The sequence below is a fragment of the Ceratotherium simum genome, chromosome 3, assembly GCF_057802395.1.
Source record: "Ceratotherium simum simum isolate JZ-2026a chromosome 3, ASM5780239v1, whole genome shotgun sequence".
Taxonomy (NCBI): Eukaryota; Metazoa; Chordata; class Mammalia; order Perissodactyla; family Rhinocerotidae; genus Ceratotherium; species Ceratotherium simum.
Window position 1 is genome coordinate 10,555,153 of NC_141902.1, and position 21,561 is coordinate 10,576,713.

A 21,561-nucleotide genomic window follows, 5' to 3' on the forward strand; every position below is an offset into this window, starting at 1 on the left:
AGATATTTCTAACTGAATGCTAAGAGGATTCCAGAAGTGACTGCCCAGTGGGCATCAAAAGCTTGAGAACCAGCCATCTGTCCATTGATTAAATCACATTTCTGCCATAGGCTGATTCATGGACACCAACCAATTTCTAACCTTTCTCCAGAGCTGTATCTGATTCAGGTGATTGTATTCTATCTGTCCCCTGGGCAAACAATGCTATATATCTGATCATCTTGTTCATCTCTTCATTACCTTCTGACTAAAGCAGCCTTCATCAGACTGAGGAACCACACTGTCTATAAATGTCACACTAGCATGACAAAAATAAGATCTGATTTGCTGGAACATAATTACCTCTATTAATATAAAGGAGGGGTTACACTTTCAAGGTAAATTATTTTCTTATCACAGATTTCAATGAAAATTGGGGACAGAGTAGTGCATTTCCCAAGAAAACAATCATACGCTAGTAGAGTTATCAAAGATAAGCAAGGAAACTAGACAGCAGTAGATGAAATCTGCATTTTGGCCTCATTACGGCTAGTCATTTACAGCAATAAAAGAAGGCTCATTAATGACGGTCATCACCAGTTAACTGAGCACCATGGTTATAGCTATACTTTTCTGCTGAAAACATAAATTTTAAAATTCTACAGCTGGGTTTAAAATATAGTCCTCTTATCATTGAGTTATGTAAAGTCAAAAAACAATTTATCAAGGCACAAAAGTCAAAGGGGCCTTAACATAAGACAGAATGTCACAGCATGTCAAACTCTTCATTTTGAGACACAATTATCAATTTTTAAAAACCAGCTTTATTATATCTAGGCAGTAGCATAATATTTTAGTACTGTTAAGAGGAGATTTTATCCAATAAAGAGTAGAGATTTTTAATTCAACCAAACCTCAAGTGGTATTTGAGACTAAAGTAAGAATAAGCAGATTTTGGTGGTTTTTTAGTCTGTTGCCTTTATATAATGCTATGGATGGTCAACATTTGCAGCTGTACTGCTTTCTTTGTACTCAATAAAAGAGACTGATTTCAATTTATTACACTTATTTTATGTTCCTTTTAAGAGTGATAGTCATTGAGTCACTGTAATAAAATCAGATGATAATAAATTTCTTCCAGGAATTATATTCCTTATATACTGTGGTTTACTTGGAAGATATTTTATAATACAGTACTGATCAATATCCCACTGTATAAAGAATTAAGGATAGTACCCTAATTCCCAGGACTCAATTATTCAGTTGACAATAAAACAGACAATAAATATACTTGGAAAGCTGCTTGAAAATAAAAGGACTTTTAGTAAAATGAAAAGGCCTTAAGTTATGCTAGGGCACAGAGAAATATAATATGGCCCACACACAGACTTCTATGTCTGAGTCCATTTGAGATGAACAAAATTTTCACAACTGCCTTCAAAGTGTCATCTGTAACATGGATCTCTTTCAACCCAGGAGAAACATATTGGGAACACTGAGCAATGAAAAAGCAGGCAACGGCAATATTCTTACACCACGTTCCGTGCAAACGGCATGTGGGGACAGAGGTGCTGTGCACAGTGCATCCATTAGTTTGGTGAATATAAACTCAGAAATTTAAGTAAGCACTATTAGCCAAACAATTGCCAAGGATAAAAATGCCCTGCAGACAGTCTGCTGTGCCCCCTCTTTCCTTGGCTTTGGGGATGGCTAGCTTTGGTTTGCTTTTTATTTAATTCAATCTCACCTGAAAGGTAAAAAAATTCCAACTGTATAAAGCACTACGTTAGTCTCTTAGGAAAATTCAAAGAAATATCAAATATAGCCCCTGACTTCAAAAAGGTTAATAATAGAGATTTCACTTCCAGCTGCAATTCTGAGCGAAGGCTTCACAGGTGAGGAACTTATAAGACAGTAACTCTTCAAGAGTTTAAACCTCTGGACCTCAAATGGCTGTACATTGGAATCATCTAGAGAGCTCTAAAAAATACTGAGGCCTGGGCCCCATGCCCAGAAATCTTGATTAATTAGTCTAGGGGGTTGGGGACTTGTAAAAGTGGCCCAAGTTATTGTACTATTCAGACAACTTTAAAAACAATTGCTCTACGTCCTTCATTTATTTCAGTGGTTCTCAACCAGGAGTGATTTTTGCCCCCAGGGGACATCTGGCAATGTCTGGAGACATTTTTCATTGTCACAACTAGGGGAGTGCTACAGGCATCCATTGAGTAGAGGCCAGAAATGCTGGTGAACATCCTATAATGCACAGGACGGCCCCCACAACAAAGTATCAGACCGAAAATGTCAATAGTGCCAAAGTTGAGAAACTGATTCATTCATTCAAGAAAAGAGCCACAGAGAATGACTCTGGGCCAGACACCGTGCTAGGTTCTGGGAACCCAGAAACGCAGGACGCAGCCTCTGTCCTCCAGAATTACCACCCACAGCACAGACAGTGAAGTGTACTCAAAGAACAGGAGAGTGTCAGAACCTGGCTAGGGCTGATCACAGGGAACATGTAAAACAAGAGAAGCGGTGCCTAAGCTTCTCAGGAGGGTGACGGGAAGCTTCTAAAAGGAGAGCACTCTCCCTCTCCATCAGCGTCAGCTGTTGGCAATGGCTGTGACAGTGACAGCTGGACTCAGATTTTCTGGGTTCAAATCCTGACTTTACCACACAAACTAGCTGTGCCTTTGGACAAGTTACAGAACCTCACTGTGCCTCACTCAGTTCTATCGTCTGTAAAATCCAGAAAACAATAATACTTAAGTCACAATGGGAATCGAATGAGTTACTGCACGTGAGGGACTTAGAATGGTGCCCAAGTACAGTAGGTAGATAATATTTTAGCTATCATTGTTGTGGTTATCATTACATTTTTATTGAAGGAAGTACAGAAATTACTCAAGTACAAAAGGTAATTCCAGGCAAAGGGTGTATCAGGTGCAAAACTAAAAGGAAGCAATGACATATCGTTTTTAGAGGACTACACAAAGTTCACTATTGCTGGGCATAAGAAACAAGATGAGGCTCAGCAAGAAGAGACGATGGAGAGGTGGGCAAGTGTTGTAGACTGGCAGCAGCAACTCCCCAGATTTCACCCCTCCCTGTACCCACACCCTTTGCTTTGTGGATTTGTAGTTCCTGCCATCAAAGTCTATTTCCCTACCCCTTGTATCTGGGAGAACTTTATGACTTCCTTTGGCCAATGGAATCCAACAGAAGTGGCAATGTGCCAGGACCAAGCCTAGGCCTCAAGAGGCCTGTAAACTTCTACTTCCTCTCCTAGAACCTTGCTCAGCAGCCAGAAAACAAGCTCTGGCTAGCCTGCTGAATAAGGAGACTTGTGGCTTAATCACTTCATCACACCAGCCAAGAGCCAGCCACAGAAACCTGCCAGTTAAACAGATGCATGAGATCTAGGTGAGGTCAGCTAAGCCTGAGACCAGCAAAACTCCCCAGCTGACCCATAGACTTGTAAACAATGTTTGTTACTTTAAGCCACTGAGTTTTGGGGTTGTTTGTTATGCAGATTCTTGCAGCAATAGATTACTGAGACAGAAATATCCGGATTTGGGGATATGTTATATGCCATGCCATGGAGTTTGAACTTTTATCTTGAAGTTAATGAGGAATCAATCACTGAATGACATTTAGCAAGAGACGTATAGAAACAGTTTTAAGAAAAATTATTCTGGCAGCAATATGACAGAGGGATCAGAGTGGGGCAGGCCTGGAGTTGCAACCGAAGAGATGGAAAGAATTTGATATCAGATATTACTGCTAAATCACAGAGAATTAAGGGCTATGAAAAGATCCATTTTTAACGGGAAAAGTAGATTTTACAAACTATAATCTTTAAGTGTAATATTGATATCCCTCGCCCAAAATTCTAGATAACTATTAAATTCTCTAAGACCATTTCATGCCCAATTAACCTTTCATTCTTTTTTGATAGAATTACTAAAATGGTAAAATCAGAGTTGATAACAGACACAGTTTATCTTAATTCAAGCAGAGGTCATATGGCCATCTTTTGGAGATGGTATGGAAGACTTCTTCAGTGAATGGGAAGATAACTTCTAAGTTCCATTCCACCTCTTCTTTTCGGGGGTTCTATTGGGAAGGGAGGTAGAGTATTCATTTGTTTATAATATTTACCACCACTGCTGCCATCAGATTTAGAAGATTACCCTTGTTCTCTGAAACCAGCAAGACACAAACTATGGAAACCAATCTAAAAACCTGACATATACCCCTGCAGAATAACTCTCTAAGATTTATGTAGATAAAGTACTATTGACCACATTTTACAGAAAAGTCAGAGAATGTGTGACTCCTAAGGTTCTTAGTGAAGAAATCAGAATAGAAAATAGAATAAAGTCTCATTTTGATTTTGATTTTTTTCCCAATATCTATGCCTGCCTCTTGCTTCAACACTCTACACTTAGCCACAGTATGCTTTTACTCTTAGGAAATAATCACATAGCTTTTACCTAAATTGCAAGAAATGTTTTTTGAGCCCTTGCTGTTCTCAGATCTTTTTTCATTCCATCTCTGTTTTACTGTGCTGCCCACGCCAATTCTCACCTTATTCTCCTTAGAATTTCCCCTTTTCCTTGTAAGTTTCTCCCGCCTTTCTGCCTCTCAAGCTTGCTCAAAACGTGAGTCTCCTCCTTTTCCTATCCATTTCCCAAACCTATCATTCAACATCAGTTTCTACATGGAACACAAACCTCAGCAATCTGAGTGCTTTTAAAATTTCAGTACGCAATCAGAAATAATTTCTCCACACATTTGGTCTGTTTCAATGCTTCCAAAACGACTACAATAAATCTGTGAATCATGTCTAGAACATCTTTTTTTCCCCCCCACAGACCATGGTTTCTTTTATTACTTTCAAAGTCTTGGATAATTTACTGCCCATCCTTCCAAACTACCTGCATCTCTCATGGTAGCAAGTGATACAAACCATACAAGCAACACAGCACACATTGTTCCCACAGGGAATGTGCTCCCTTTGTGTAAAGTTTCTCGTGGGTTAACCTTCTTTACAGGGTGGAGGTTTAAGATTTATAAAGAATTCACAGACTTCATTGTCTTCAGTGTTCCCTATTACGAATTCTTGCTCTCCTTATTTCAGAGTCTATAGAGTAGTTAAAAATAAAATATTAAGTTTGCAAGACCCAGAAATATTCTTTGCAAGTTACTAATACAGTAACCAACCTTATTCACAGTTACTTAAGATCATAAAAATGATACATAGAGGGGTAGGGATCTATAATATAAAGAATATAGTGACGTGATCGCCTACTTTTATTTTTTTAAGTTTAATTCATTATGAAAGTAATATACATTGTTATATATTCACAATGCAGAGAAAAGTTGGGGGAAAAAAGATCAAAAAGGCTAATGACAACTACTAACATGTTACTATTTTTCTAGTCCTTTTTCAATAAACACATTTACATAATTGATTGTGTTGTATATCAGGTCTATAATCTTGTTTTTATTTAAAATTACAGCATAAGTATTACCCCATTTTGAGTTTAACTTTATTAAAATAACATATATTGAGTATTTATGCTGTTCCAGGTTCTGTGCTGAGAGATTCACAGAAGTAGTTCCTTTAATCATCACAACCATCTTTTAAGGTAACAATTATCCCAATTTTTAAAAATTTAAGGTAATTATTGTCCTAATGTTATAAATACAGAAATTACAGCATGGAGATATTACCATTCTGCTTGTGTTTTTTAAGGCATTCTATGGAAGAATTAAGTGAGATGTTTATTAAAAATGCAAATTCATGCACCTCCACTCCAAACCTTCTGAATCAAAATCTGAGGAAACGCTAATTCAACCAGCACCCCAATTGTTCTGCTCTACTGAAAGGTGGGAACTATTGCCTCTTCGTAACTACTGCTAGATTTGCCTTATGTAGCTATAACTAATAGCACATTTACATCATTCACTTTTTCAGTCATTTGCTTTGAACCATGTGTAGAGGCACTAGAGTAAGTCTTACATAGGATTAGGTGAGGGAGAGCTTCTAAAGAAAATCATCCCGGGGGAGAAAATGAATTACTTTACTGCTTCCACCTGAGATACTTACAAAGTGGTCAAATAGTATTGACATCCTCCTATATAGTGTCCAGTGGAATGTCTTTTATCTCAACTTCCAAAATCAAGTTCAGTTGGCTTCTACCTAAATCCTTTAATTTTTATCTAGTTGGTGTGGCTGCCTGTTTTATTTTCTTCTTGAGATTAAAAGTGGTTTACAACCAAAGCAGTCATCATGGAGACTTTTCTCACCAACTTTTTCTGCTATGCCTGAATTTCTCAGGAGAGAAGTAAGGTATTTCCTTTAGAGATTTAGTACTTAGCATTTTGGTCCAACAACATGTTACATGTTCCTTCTGGAGTTGCCACACACACACACACATACACACACACAAACATACTCCAATATTCGTTACACTGTCTACACAATGTTGAAGTGGAATCCGTATACAAATGTCTGAAAGTGATGCTATTTTATGATACATATCATCTGAAAAGAGATGGCACCTCAACTAGGCTAAAGATTCTAATAGGTCAAATTCAGAATAATATCCAATAAATCTTGTGATAAAACTGAAGTACTGATCTCAGCTCAATTTGGCAGCTTTTGGTACATATTTCTTAATGGTTCTAGAAGAGTCTCTATAGTCTTGTAACTCAAATATTTTGCTACTATATTACTAGGTATGAATCACTTGGATTTTGCCTAAAATATGATGAGTACTTCCAACATGCAAGTCAAATTTGTTTTATTCAGTCAATTTTTGGCCGACAAAAGTTTTCTTCCATTATGTTTTAATCATTTATTCTTTCATATTGTTCCTATTCCTATATCAGGAATGCTGTATAATTCTAGAAAAGACTTTGTGTTCTTTGCCCTACTTATCTGTCATCTTTTAGCTGTACTATAGCTGACAAATATAAAAGGAACACTGATTTTGAAAGTATACCTCCACTGTTAAAAATTTTTAAATATTGTAATATAAGCATTACAATTTCAAAAGAGTTATCAAAGTAATGGAAAAGCTTGGACTTGGAATTTTTGAGCACATAAGCAAGTTTACTAGAAGTTCATTTAAGTTATGTTGATAAATATGAGATTAACTATTACTTCTCAGTATGTTAAATTTCTATATTATATGGCTTAAATCACTGTCACTATTAATGGTCACTTAAGTTATCAAATACAGAACAGTTTGACACTTCGATTAAAATCTGTACTTTATGATCTAGCTAGGTTTGATAAATATCTATTATAGAATAAATTATTTCATCAGTCCAAGAGGATGTAATTTATTATATAGGTGAATTTTTAATTCCTGCTGAGAAAATCCAAGTAATAAATGTCCTGGAAAACATTGTCAGTCTTGATATATATAGTTATGAGCTCAGCAGTAAAACAAATTAGCAGAGTCTCTCAGTTCACATCTGCTAACAAGGAGTTTATAGTTCTCAATTTATTTTGCTTTCAAAAAGGAATAACTTATGCGCGACTATATTTACATCCTTGTAGTTCTTAGTTGTGATCATTTTCTCTGGCCCGTAGAGTTGAGTAGTAGAAAGTAGCTCAGGACATTCTTTAGAGCTAAAAACAAAAGCAGATAATCAATTCAGTATCCAAATAGTAAGGTCCTAGATTTTTACTAGAATAAAATAAATATTCTTCACAACAAACAGGAAAACTGATGGTAATACAATAAGGAGTTTAGGTCGACATTTTACCACGGTCTGTCTTTGGTGAGCTAAGGCGGCATTTTTGGAACTTCACTTTACAAAAAATAAAAACATCTAGTTTTGAGAGACATCAATGGCTACACTACAAAACAAGACAATCAAAGCAAACTTTAGGGTGGTAAAAATATTTAGGGAATATTATATGCTATATCTCACATTCAGAATACTAAGTCTCTGAAAAGTACTGTAATACCAAACAGTGAACAATATTTCCTAAACACATAAGTATAGACACTTTTTGTTTTGTCACATAGTAATAACCTGAGGAAAATTATTGCACATAACATTCAGTTTTAAAAATCTGACATAGGGGCTGGCCCCATGGCATAGCGGTTAAGTGCACGCACTCCACTTCGGCGGCCCAGGGTTCGCAGGTTCAGATCCCGGATGCACACCGACGCACCACTTGTCAAGCCATGCTGTGGTGGCATCCCATATAAAAAAAAGAGAGGAAGATGGGCACGGATGTTAGCCCAGAGCCAATCTTTCTCAGCAAAAAGAGGAGGATTGGCATTGGATGTTAGCTCAGGGCTGATCTTTCTCACATTAAAAAAAATATCTGACTTAAAAGTCATACTAACTGGCACACCCGAACTGGACCATTGAGGAGAGTTTAATAAAGGGACTATTTACAAAGGCATGGATAAATTAAGGAAATAATAAGAGATGGTACAGTTTCTAGAGTCTACCAACATCAAGGGACCATTACCATCCCCAGGCCTGAAGGGACAAAAGGAAGGAGTAGAGACTAGAACCCGGAGAGGGTGGTATTACATGGAGCTGTGGCCCTTGGTGGAGGGATGTAGGCAACCACATAAGACATAGTAAAGAGGAAGTTGGGGGAATAAATACGCAAATCTGCTCTTTTCTCACCCTCTGATTGCCTATCATTAGCCCCATTGGCCAAACTCAACAGAAGCCAGAAACAAGGGACCATTTGTCTGTAAAATTTAGCTTCCTTGGGCACAGAGTAGGATACAAAAGGGTAAATAGTTGATCTGAATGGACAAATACCCAGCACACTAGTACTATATCTGAGGTCTCTTCAATAGGATTTTTTGTGTGTGTCTTTGAGGAAGATCAGCCCTGAGCTAACATCCGTGCCCATCTTCCTCCACTTTATATGGGATGCCGCCACAGCGTGGCTCGACAAGCGGTGCGTCGGTGCGCGCCCGGGATCCAAACCAGCAAACCCCGGGCTGCTGCAGCAGAGCGCGCACTTAGCTGCTTGCGCCACTGGGCTGCCCCAATAGGATTTTTTCTAATCCTAGGTATAGTATATATTAACTTATTCATTTCTTTGAACAAAGAGATTACTTTGTTGAAATATTTTTCAATATTTACTAGGTTTCTACTACAAGAGGAGAACAAAGACACAGGATCCCAAAGGAGCTGACAGCCAAGAAGGCATGAGAGAAAGGTAAATATGTAAGCTGAAATGCAATTTAAATTGCGCCATGATAGAAGTGTGACGAGGGGCCGCCCGGTGGCACAAGCGGTTGAGTGCACGCGTTCTGCTGTGGCGGCCCAGGGTTCGCAGGTTCAGATCCCGGGCGCCCACCGGTGCACCACTTGCTAAGCCATGCTGTGGCAGCGTCCCATATAAAGTGGAGGAAGATGGGCATGGATGTTAGCTCAGGGCCACTCTTCCTCAAGAAAAAAGAGGAGGATTGGCATCAGATGTTAGGTCAGTGCTAGTCCTCCTCACAAAAAAAAAAAAAAGAAGTGTGACTAAATTGCCTTGAGTTTACAGAGGAAAAACATAAGTAACTGCCTGGGAAAGCCAAAAAGGCACTAGAGAGGAGGTGACATTTGAACTGAGTCTTGAAGAACGACTAGAATATTTTCCAGGCAGGGTGACTGCAAAGTCAGGGAGTGCATTTCTGGCTGAGGGAACAGCATGTGCGAAGGCAGGGAGGTGCGGAAAGGAAGGCATATTTTGTGCAGGGATTGGTAAGAAGTCTGAACAGTTGATTACGTGGGCATGTTGTGGAGCTGTGACAGGTAGAAATGGAAAGACTGATTAGGGTCTTACTATTCTAGGACTCTGGAATTTGTTCTACATCTAAGAAATTTTTTAAGAATGTTATTTTAAATAAGAAATTAGAGATTAGTGGCTATATGGACTATAAATGGCTCAACAGTGGCTCTGCACGCAACCCCAAATCGGTCTTACTTATTCCTTCCTACTTTCCTGAGGCTGTGGGTTGCTCTGATGCTGTTGAGAACAACTTTTTTGTTTTCGACTAAGATGTCTGCAACATGATCAATTCGATGTAATTTTAGTATGTGTTGCCTGAAATTGTGACTATTCAAACAGCATCACAGAGCCTGCCAGAAATGGACAACCCAGACAGTTCTGTTAGCAGGCTTACTTTATGATAAATAAATATCACTGTGGTCATACTAAATCACAAAAGAGCAAAGTATACAAATTTTGCCCTATATGGTTCACATAAGTCCTGAGCACTGTTTTTCATAAAAATTTAATTCTCTCTCCACTGCCTTGTCCAATACTGTTCTCCAACTAACTTCAAAACAAAATAAGATTTCCAATAAAAGACTTCAGGGCACAACCTAATTCCAGGTGGCATTTATAAATTACTCCTCCTCCCCGCCTGATTATGATCAGATGAAACTGTGAATGAACCATTCTGAATTACTGAAGGTAGTGGACCAAAGAAACAGAAATGTGCCTGTAGGGATAAAAGTTCATTCTCCTGAGGTCTTTCTGTATTTCTATCCTGGGTGATCTTTCTCAGATCAATCCTTAAAAGAAAATTTCAAAACCAGTAGCAAGTATTTCAAACCTTTACCTGAAATATATTTCCTCCAACTAAGGGTTTTTCCCTTAGGCTGTTGTTCATCTTTGTCTTGGCCACCAAATAGCATGAAGTCTCAGGGCACCAATATATAATGCTTTTTGATAAACAATATTTTCAAGAAATGTGCACCAGAGCACCCTTCACACTCAAAGAACATTTGCATTGTAGCTTTGATTACTTAGCAGAGATGGTTTTTGCTCAAGACAGCCCTTCTCCACTCCCCATTTTTCTTCACATGGTGAGATCTGTCTTTCTTCAATTCTTGGTTAGGTATTACCTATTCTCCTAGCCTCCCATCCCCAGCCCTATCCTGTGTGTCTTTGCACTTACCCCAGTTAGATCACTTAGAATATCAATACTACTATTATTTGCCCACATTTCTGACTCCCTTCCTAGACTGACTCCTTAATCTCAGGAACTATTTCTAATATATCTTTGTAATCTCAGAAAGCAGTAAATGAATATGATAAATTAAAGTGACCTTTACCATAAATAGCAACCATTTGAAATAATATGCAGCTTACTTTTCTAGTCTTAATCCTACTGCCAAATTCTTCCTCCAGGAAATCAATCGAGAGTAGCACCACTGAAAGAGAATTGGATAGGAAGCTGAGTTGCTCCAAGTCATAAATGTTTCAGAGATTGGAATGAACTTCACCTCAACCCCAGGCTAGTTCCCTGTGTATTAGACTCAAAATTCTCCTCCAAATAGACTTTCAGCCTGCCAGCCATTTCAGCTCTGCTTCTCATTTTGGCTGCCACCCCTCCTTAAACCTTAGAAGTAGTGTACAACCCTAAAACTAAAAGATCTTTCCTTATTTCTAAAAGTTACAACTTCCAGTTGGAAGTAAGCCAACTACCACCTCCCTCTCCCACTGATTACAAAGAATGTCTCTGGACAAAACACAAAAGGCAAGCCCGACCTGGTGGTGTGGTGATTAGGTTTGCCTGCTCCACTTTGGTGGCCCGAGGTCCACGGGTTTGGATCCTGGGTGCAGACCTGCACACCGTTTTATCAAGCCATGCTGTGGCAGGTGTCCCACCTATAAAGCAGAAAAAGATGGGCATGGATGTTGGCCCAGGGCCAATCTTCCTCAGCAAAAAGATGAGGGTTGGCAACGGATGTTAGCTCAGGGCTAATCTTCCTCACAAAAAAAAAAAAATGCAACTATCTGGAAACTCTGAGAAGCAGTAAGCAGATTGAAAAGGGCAGTCAAAACCTGAAGAAGTGACCACATGGGTTAGTTTCCTAGAGTTTTTTCCCCTCATCTGTTATAGGTTGAATTGTGTTCCCCAAAAATGACATGTTGGGATCCTAACCTCAGAATGTGATCTTATTTGGAGATAGGGTGTTTTCAGAGGTAATCAAGTTAAAATGGTCATTTTAGGGTCATTTATGTGGACCCTAATCCAATAGGACTGGTGCCCTTATAAAAAGGGGAAAATTTGGTCACAGAGACAAACACGCACACAAGAAGAATGCCATGTAGAGATCTGAATTATACTGCCACAACCAAGGAGCTACCAGAAGTTAGGAGAAAGGCCTGGAACAGATCCTTCCCTAGCGCCACAGAGGGAACAGTGCCCCGCCAACACCTTGATCTCAGATTTCTAGCCTCCAGAACTATGCAACAGTAAATTTCTGCTGTTTAAGCCACTTACTTTGTGGTAATTTGTTATGGCAGCCCTACCAACTAATACACCATCTTTTCTCTCCCAGCTTTGACCGGAGGGTGGCCCCAGTTATGGAACTGTTCAATGGGCATGAACAGCAAAAATCTAAGAGAATCTCTGTCTTTTTGGAAAGAGAACAAGGAAAAGGAGATCCTAGAAGCCAAAGAGTGTGGGAGATTCCTGTAGAGTAGAGAGATGGAGATGGGAATTCTCTATCTATGATCAAGCTCCAGGCTCACTCCTGCATGCATGTGTTGTATGTACTACACAAACCCAAATTAGCATAACAAAGGTTATAAGAACTGAACTACAGTACAAAACACAGCCCGCTTGCCAAAATAAGCCCTGAGTGGCACATGCACAGAACTTAGTCAAAGCAGCATAGCAAAGGCTTTGAAAACTGAACTGACTTTGGAAACCCCACCCACAGAAAGTGAGATGAAACGGACCGTCTGAACCTAACCTGGTTGTAGGTTGGTTGCCTACAAAAGTTAAGAAGGGGCGGGGGGACCAACAATATCTAGGGGGCTAAGGAACACACTATGCAACATTCAAAATATTATTACAATAAAAAATTACTCAACATATAAATAACTATAAAAATGTTATCAACTCGCAGTGGAGAAGGCAATCAACTGACTGCAAACCCAAGATGACCTAGATGTTGGAATCACCAGCCCAGCACTTTAAAGCAGCACTGTAACTATGTTCATAAAATGTTACCTGAGGGAAATTGAGAACCCGAGACATTAGTCAAAAGCAACAGAAATGGTAAATATTTGCACAAAATAATATTTTTATCCTCTTAAGTTCTTTAAAATACGTATTTCTGATGAATACAAAATTATAACATTGTCTAGTAGGGTTTTCAATGTATGTAGCTGTAATATGTACAACAACTCTAAGACACGGGGGAAGGGTGAGGGGGCCCATATGATTGCAAGCCTCCTACATTTTATTTAAGTGATAAAATATCAACTCTATGTAGACTGTAAAAGACTATTGTTTATATTTTATTCCCTAGAATTAAAAATATGAAGTAATATATCCAAAAAACAAGTAGATATATTAAAATGGTATACTAAAAAATATTGAAATAATACAAAAGAAAGCAAGAAAGGAGGAACAAAGGAAAAATCAAATAGAGGGGACAAATGTCAAACAAATATTAAAATGATGTGGTTGGATTTAGATGCATCAATAATTACATTAAATGGAAATGGTCTAAATACACCAATTAAAAGACACTGTCAGATTTGATTAAAAAAAGAAAGACCCCAATTATATCCACTCTACAAGAAACCCACTTCAAATATGACATAATAGGTTGAAAGTAAAAGGAGAAAAAAAATATAACACTAAATAAAAGAAAGCTGGATTATAGTAATATCAGACAAAGTAGAGTTCAAAAGCAAGTATATTACAAGAATAAAGATGGACTTAATTTTAAAAAAAGGATCAATTTGCAAAGAAGACATAATTACATTAAATATGTATTACCTAAAACAATGAGCTTCAAAATACATTTTTAAAAAATGGATAGAACTGATAGAAGAAACTAACTCATAAATATACATGGAGCTTCCAACAATCCTCTCTCAATAATGAAGGACAACAAAGAAAAGCCAACAAGGATATAGAAGACTTTAGCAACACTATTAAGCAATCTGACCTAATTGACACTTTACAGAATGTTTCACCAAATAAAATCCAAATACACATTCTTTTCAAGGACACATGAAACATTCACCAAGATAGACCATATTCTGGGCCACAAAGCAAATCTCAACAAATTTGAAGAATTAAAGTCATATAAAGTATTTTCTCTAATAATAATACAATTAAACTAGAAATCAGTAACAAAAGATCACCCAAATATTTGGAAATTAAATGAAAATCTTCAAAACAACACGAGTCAAAGAGGAAGTCTCAAGTAAATTTAAAATATTTTGAACTAAATGAAATGAAAATACCACATGTTAAAATTTGTGAGATATAGCCAAATCAGGGCTTAGAAGAATATTTACAGCATAAATGTATATATTGTAGAAGAAAAAAGGCATTACTTTTCTAATCCTCAATTATCTTAATCTACCTTCATAAACTAGAAAAAGAGCAAATTAAACCCAAAGCAAGTAGAAGGAAGAAAATATAAAGACAGAAGAAAAATAATCGATAAAACTAAAAACACAAAAAAAAGAGAAAAATCAATGAAACCTAAAACTGGTTCATTGAAAAGAAAAAATTGATAGACATCTAGCCAGACCAATCAATACTAAAAAAAAAAAAGAGAGAGAGAGAGAAAACAAATTACAAATATCAGGAATTCAAAAGGAGTCATCACTATAGACTCTACAGTCATTAAAAGTATACTAAGAAAATACTGCAAAAAAACTTTATGCAAAATTTGACAACTCAATGTATAAATTCCTTGAAGTACATAACTACCAGCCCTCAAGAAATGTAGATACCCTGAATAGTATGTATGCTGAGGACTATGAAACTCTGATGAAAGAAATCAAAGGTCCAAATAAATATGGAGATACATCATGTTCATGAATTGGAAGACTTGATACTGTTAAGACAATATTCACCAAATTGATTTCTAGATTTAATAAAATCTCAATCAAAATCCCAAGTAAGTTTTTGTAGATATTGACAAGCTAATTCAAAAACTTATATGGAAAGACAAAGAACTAGAATAGCCAAAACAACTTTGTGCAAAAACAAAGAACATATTAATTTCAAAAGTTACTGTAAAGCTACAGTAATCAAAACAATGTCTTATTGGCAAAAGGATAGACTCATAGTTCAATGTAACAGAATAGTACAGAAATTCACCCACACAAATAAGGACAATTGAATTTTGATGGAAACACAAAAGCAATTCAATGGGGAAAAAAATAGCCTTTTCAAAAAATGATGCTAGAACAAATGGACCTCTTTATGCAAAAAGAAGAACTTCAATCTATACCTCACATCATATACAAGACTTAAAATGTATCATAGACTGAAATGTAAAACGTAAAAGTATAAAATTTCTGAAGGAAAACAGAAGTTCTTTGTGATCTTAGGTTAGGTGAAGTGTTCTTAAATATGACATTAAAATTATGATCCATAAAAGAGAAAATTGATAAACTGGACTTCATCAAAACCAAAACTTTTGCTCTGTGAAAGGCACTGTTAAGAGAATGAAATGATAAGCCCTGGGCTGGAAGAAAATATTTGCAAATCACATATCTGTCAAAGGATTTATATCTAGAATATAAGAGCCTTCCAAATTCAATAAGAAAACAAACAAAAAAAAAAACACGCAAAATATTTGAATAGATACTTCCATCAAAGAAGAAATACAGAGGGCAAATAAGTGCAAGGAAAGAAGCTCAACATCATTAGTCATTAGATAAATGAAAATTAAAACCACAGTGAGATATGACTACATCCCTACTAGAAAGCTAAATTTTAAAAAATACCAACAATGCCAAATGTTAGAATGCAAAGCAAATATTCATACATTGCTGGTGAGAATGAAATGGTACATCCACTTTAGAAAACAGTTTGTTAATTTCCTCTAAATTTAAAAATCCATTACTATATGACACAGCGATCACACTTCTACAAGGGAAATGAAAACTGTGGTCACATCAAAACTTGTATGCAAAAGCATATTGTACATTTTTAAAACTTCACTGTTTTCTTGATGTCTCAACATTCCCACAAAGAGGCTGTGAGCACCTCCTCCAGGCGACCAGGTGAACTTGGGTGATAAGGCTAGTCCCCACCACAAGCTCCCCTTCTTGACCTCTCCTGACTGTGACCTAGTGACATTCAAATGCACAGTGAAACTCCTCACAGCTCTTGCTATGTACTCCACTCTCACGCCCAGTAAAGACACTTGCCCATGAGTCCCCTTTCTCTTTCGGCTCCCCATCTGCCTAGTTGAGCCTGCTCCCTGGGTACTCCTCCCATATGGTCCCCTGCCTCCCTCTTCTAGGACCTGTGAATATAATAGATCCTTTAATTTCATATGCCTCTCCAAGTGTAATTTCTGTGACCGTGTTAGGATGATCCTTAAAAACCCCACGAGGAGGACTTACTCTCCTCTTTACAGCACAGAAAGTTTATAGTGACTTTCTTCATAATCACACAAAACTGGAAACAACCTTAATATCTTTCGACTGGTGAATATGGCACATCAGCAATAAACAGGAACAAGTTATTGACACACACAGCAAAAGAGATGAATCTGAAATATATTAAGAAGGCAGACTCAAAAAGCTGCATACTATGATTCCATTTGTGTGATATTCCGGACAAGGCAAAACTCTCGGGACAGAGAATAGATCATTGTTGCCAGGGTTAAGGTGGGAGAAAGGGCCGACTAAATAGGGGCAGCATGAGGAAATGATCCGGGGTGATGGGACTATTCTGTACCTTGATGATAATAGTAGTTACAGGACTCTATTCATTTGTTAAAATCCTTAAAACTATACACCAAAGAGTGAAGTTTATTATGTGTAAATTAAATACAAATTTTAAGAAACCTTTTTAAAGTTAAATTTTCAGTTTTCTATTGCTCTCAGAAGATGGGTAACAGATGAAACTATTAGGATAGCAACAACAAGAAATCTCTACAAATATTTACGACCTAAGAAGAGGAACAAGTATATTAAGACCCTTGGAGATTTTTCTTAATAATTTAAATAGGCTTTTTCTGTATTAAATTTTGACAGCAAATCAAATCTATTTTTTTTTCTTGGATAAATACTGTTCCTCCCTACCTTAACACTGTTTGGAAAGACAGCTGGAAAATTCAAGGGTTGCAAAACTCTTGGGTTCTTATCCAAAGGCAATAATGCAAAAAGAACTATAGAAGTCCTACTCTATGTCTGAATGCAAGTTCTTTCTGCTTGTCCCTATTCATTCAAAAGCTCTAAAGAATTGCTAAATTGTTAACTTCCTCTTTTTTCCTAATTAGTACCCTGTTTTAGCAAAGGCACTAAAAGAGAAATGGTAAGTTCTGCTTGTCCTAAGGATGTCTATTTTCTCTCTCTCCTGCCCACTTGCCATGAAAAGGACAAAGTGGATAACAGTAGATATGTAGGCTCCATGTACAAATAAAAACACACAAACCCAAGCAGTCTTATTTTAAAGATTAAAGGAAAATAGCCAATTGTTAATCAATTATTTTCAAAATATTCAGCTGTTTGTATTCAACTAAATGGGTTCTGTAAATAGTTGCAGCTACATGCTTACTACCATATGAGGGTTTGCTATTGTGAATTATAATTGCCCTCTCATCTGAATAAAATAATCTAAAAGTATCTCTATTAGGATAGCAAAATTAATTAGGATAAGTTCACTTGCGATTCTGGCTCTGATGTTTGCTTGTTCTCTAGTAGTTCAATATTGATCTGAAGAGTCTTAAATATGATGATTGAATGTAAATTAGAGAATTGTTTGCACTACCCAAAAGTTGAAATCAAAAAGATCATTCTATGATGTGAAGATGGAAGAAGATGGCAAATACCTGTTTGTTTTAGTATGTCATCATATAGCAATAGGAATACTGCACTATGTATAGCTTACACTTTGACTTAATATAAAATTGCTAACTAATGATAATAGACCACATAATTGAACAGAAAATAGGCTAAAACAAACAAAACAAAACAAAAGAAGCTTTGGGTAAAATATACACCTCCATTGTTGCCAAGTTAATAAAATGAGAGATTCACCCAAATGTTTCTCTTCCGGCTGCAGTTTGGCACCTCTGGTAACGGTTTTCTGTTCCAATTTAAATATCAAGGGGCTTCAAAGCCAGAAGCAGGAATTCCAAGAATACGATAGTTTGGGGACTGGGGCAGGGGGCGGATTTCATCAGCCTTAGCCAGGTAAAATGGGTCAGGAGACCCCCGGGAGAAGAGGGCCGCAGGTCCCTAACTTCTACCTTGCTCCTTTTGAGGAAGGGGATTGCCTAATGCCTGAAGTTTCCCCTCTGGGTCTCACCCTCCCGTCCCTGTTTCTCTAAGCTCATGGCTACCGCCCGCCACCACCAGATAATAACTTTAGCCTACCATCCACCCCACTAATTGCCTTGTCTGAGATCAGGGGCTGGGCAGAGGATGGGAACTCATTGCCAACTGTTTGTGATATTCAAATGCACATTACTGCTGTGTTTCCCTCTGTTTGGAAGACTGAAGGAATGCAAGCTTTGTTTGAGAGACAGATCTGATGAGGAAAGTACATAATGCATAGAAGCTCATGTAGATGTCTTAAACTTCCATGTAAGAATGCCAAATTTTAAGTTTACTATATTTTTATAGTAATTATAATTCATATTTTTAATGAATTACTAAATAAAAGATACAGTGATTGTTTATTGTCTTCTAGCTAGTTGCCCCTATGAACACTACACAAGTGCCCCCCAAACACACACATATACACACACACACCACATACCTTAACTTAAGGAGTCACTGTGTAAGAATGAAGTTTGAATGTCAATTGTCGGTCAATGAAGTAGATAACATTCAAACTTTGTGTGTTTCTCTTCCCATTGTGTAGACGCAACCTTAAATCATTAAACAGGCTAAATGAGCACCTACCAAGTACTAAGCAGGAGTTCAAAATCCAGCAGGGGGTAAGAGCCTCAACACATAATTACACACGTCTTACTGAATTCAGTTCCAGCTGTGACAGTGCTAAAGCATGGTGTGCCAGTGCAACCTTGGCTTTCGTCCCCTGTCACATCAAAGTGGATCTTTCTCACATACAGTCAATTTAGACCCATAAAGCACACACAGGGAGAAAAAAATCCTGTGGCTTCAGATATATTTCTCACACCTATCTTATAAAAGCATAAATGTCCCACGGGTTTAATAACAGGTATTTGAACACTCCTTCAAGGCTCACTTTTACTTGAGAGCAGACTGCCGCTGTCGAGCGACTATGGCAGCATATGAAAACAAACCCTCCAGCTCTCATGGACTCCTTCTTCTAAGCTTGTTCTTGGAAATATTTCTCTCTGCTTCATATAAAAGAGAAATACAGTCTTCTGCTCCAAATAACAGGATTGGAGTAACACAATATTTCTAAGGTTAAGTCCGCTACGATCTAGTTTGAGTCTCCATCTAACCCCTAAACTGAGAACTAAGAAAACCAAAAGAAGTCTGACAGCTGGGACTTCATTCGAATTTCTGCAAGTGTGCCTATTGCCCAGAGCCCCTAGTACATCCACAGAATATCAATACAGCCATTAAATCCAAGAGCTAAAAATTCCACATAGCAACACAGAAAAGGAATCTTCCCAGAGAACACCAACTCCACAAATATAGGTCTTTGCTAAATTGCTCCCTGAGTTTTGCAAATAAGGCTCTTCAAACTCTAGAACTTTTTATCATCAGAGACCATCTGAATTTTTCTTTGTTTTCCTTAAGGCATACCAACACAATGAGATGGTGTTACAGTCAACACATCTGTTCAACCAAGGCATAAGCAGCAATTCAGAAAGACATACCTAACTAAAAGAAACTGCATTTTTACATTATTACCTGTGGTTTTGTAATGGTGTAAGTTTTATGATATCCATCTTATAGATTTATATTGCTACATGGGGTGTCACTTTGAATTATTGCTAGATTAATAAAACCTCAAGACCAGGTTTAAGTGGAAGGTTTATGAAAAGTGTTTATGACAGGATCAGTCAGGCTTCAGGCAGGATTAAACTTAAACTTTTTACAGTCTGGGACTGAATTGCTTAATGAACCAATCAGTGCTTTATTTTCTGCCTTCAGCCATACATTTTTAAAAATGATTCTCAACTATTAATCATCAGTTTAAACTCCTATAGGTACCAAATATAAACTCGTGTGAAACCTAACCCTTCATAAAGGAATGCTATACTGTGTGTCTCAAAGGAAAAAAGATCTGAGAAAAATATCAGCCTAACTCTTCAAACATGTCCATGTGATTAAAAGCATCATTTTCTCTATAATAAACCTTTAGGACCAAATACTCAAGTTTGGCTATGAGAATGTTCATACCCCACAAAATACAATTTGAGTTGTTGCTAATTGCTCTCTTTAAGGCAGATCAAAAGCAATTAGCAGGATATTCCCTATCAGCACTTTTAGAAGTGCACTGACTGTTTCTGGCAACTAAGGTACCCACATGGTAGAGGGGAATAACTTCATTACAAGTACTTGAGGACCTAACAAAACATAGTCTATTAGAAGTACTTAGCAGACTGAGGAACTTAACAACCTTTAGAATCCAGAGGAGAGAGAGAGTAAGTAGTTTTTTAAGGTCTTTTAAAGTTAAAGAATAATACATGGGGTATGACAGAACTATAACATGCCTTCTGATTACATGGATTTGCATAAACAATAGGATAAATAATCCTCCTTAAAATGAGTCATCTGCATACTATAAAAGTGTTTCAGGGCAATACCCTCCTATATGACAATGCTTAACCTATCCCATATCAATTGTATAAAGCATTCCTTAAATATTTTAAATGCAATTACAGAAAATCATGAAAATTCTCAAAAATTAAAATTTTGTAAATATCAAATCAACAACTTGTAATCAACAGGAGGTTGTTATATTTGTAGAGCACTCTAGTTATGTCAGTGGCTTCACTCTACCATATAATTTTATCTTCAAAGCAAGATAAGGGAATTAAAGCTCAATAAGATCAAGTGGCTCATCCAAGGCCCCAAAGATAGTAAATGGCAGAGCTGAGACTTGAGCATGTGTCTCTGGACTATAAAATCTCTGGGGTTTTGCACTATATTCAATATTCCTCTTGTTTAGAGCTTATAGATTTATTACTTGAGAAGCGATGCGTAGCCTCAGTTGCTAAGTAAATGAATATGCTTTATCTACCTGGATTTTTATGTGGTGAAAAGAGCACTGGGCTTGGGAGCCAAAAAAAATAAACAAATTCAGATCTATTACTGCAATTTACTACTCATGAGCAGCTCACTTTGCCTTTCTGAACTTCTATTTCTGCATATTAAAAAATCCATAAAATGTAATAAACTCGTAAAATATGCTATGAATCTAAAGAGAAAATAACTGTTAAAGATGCTGGAAAAGTGCTAGAAATATTAAACCCACATTATTTGCATCTAATTCATCTCCACCTCTTCAAAAGCATTTAATCCCATGCTTTGTTTACAATTGGTACTTAACAAATGCTTCTGAGTATGCCAGAGTTTCCAAACACAAAAGTGTCTAAGCTATTTAATTCAAACAACTAAATTCTTCGAATAATGGTTGA

At 37.1% G+C, this 21,561-nt stretch overlaps 1 long non-coding RNA gene across 21 annotated transcripts in view; it reads right to left on the reverse strand.

Moving 5' to 3' along the window:
* The window catches only part of LOC147917415 (uncharacterized), a 225,669-nt gene that overhangs the window by 94,688 nt on the left and 109,420 nt on the right, over positions 1 to 21,561 (reverse strand). The window contains exons 11-13 of one of the 21 annotated variants that reach the window (XR_015549631.1): positions 11,525 to 11,644; positions 11,126 to 11,187; positions 7,068 to 7,627 (exon numbers count right to left, since the gene is read on the reverse strand). The exons of 19 other annotated variants lie outside the window; for them this stretch is intronic. This is a non-coding gene — a long non-coding RNA (uncharacterized LOC147917415). Of the gene's footprint in view, positions 1 to 7,067; positions 7,628 to 9,509; positions 11,188 to 11,524; positions 11,645 to 21,561 lie in introns of those variants that run through there. One more of the 21 variants, XR_015549630.1, reaches the window with a different exon arrangement.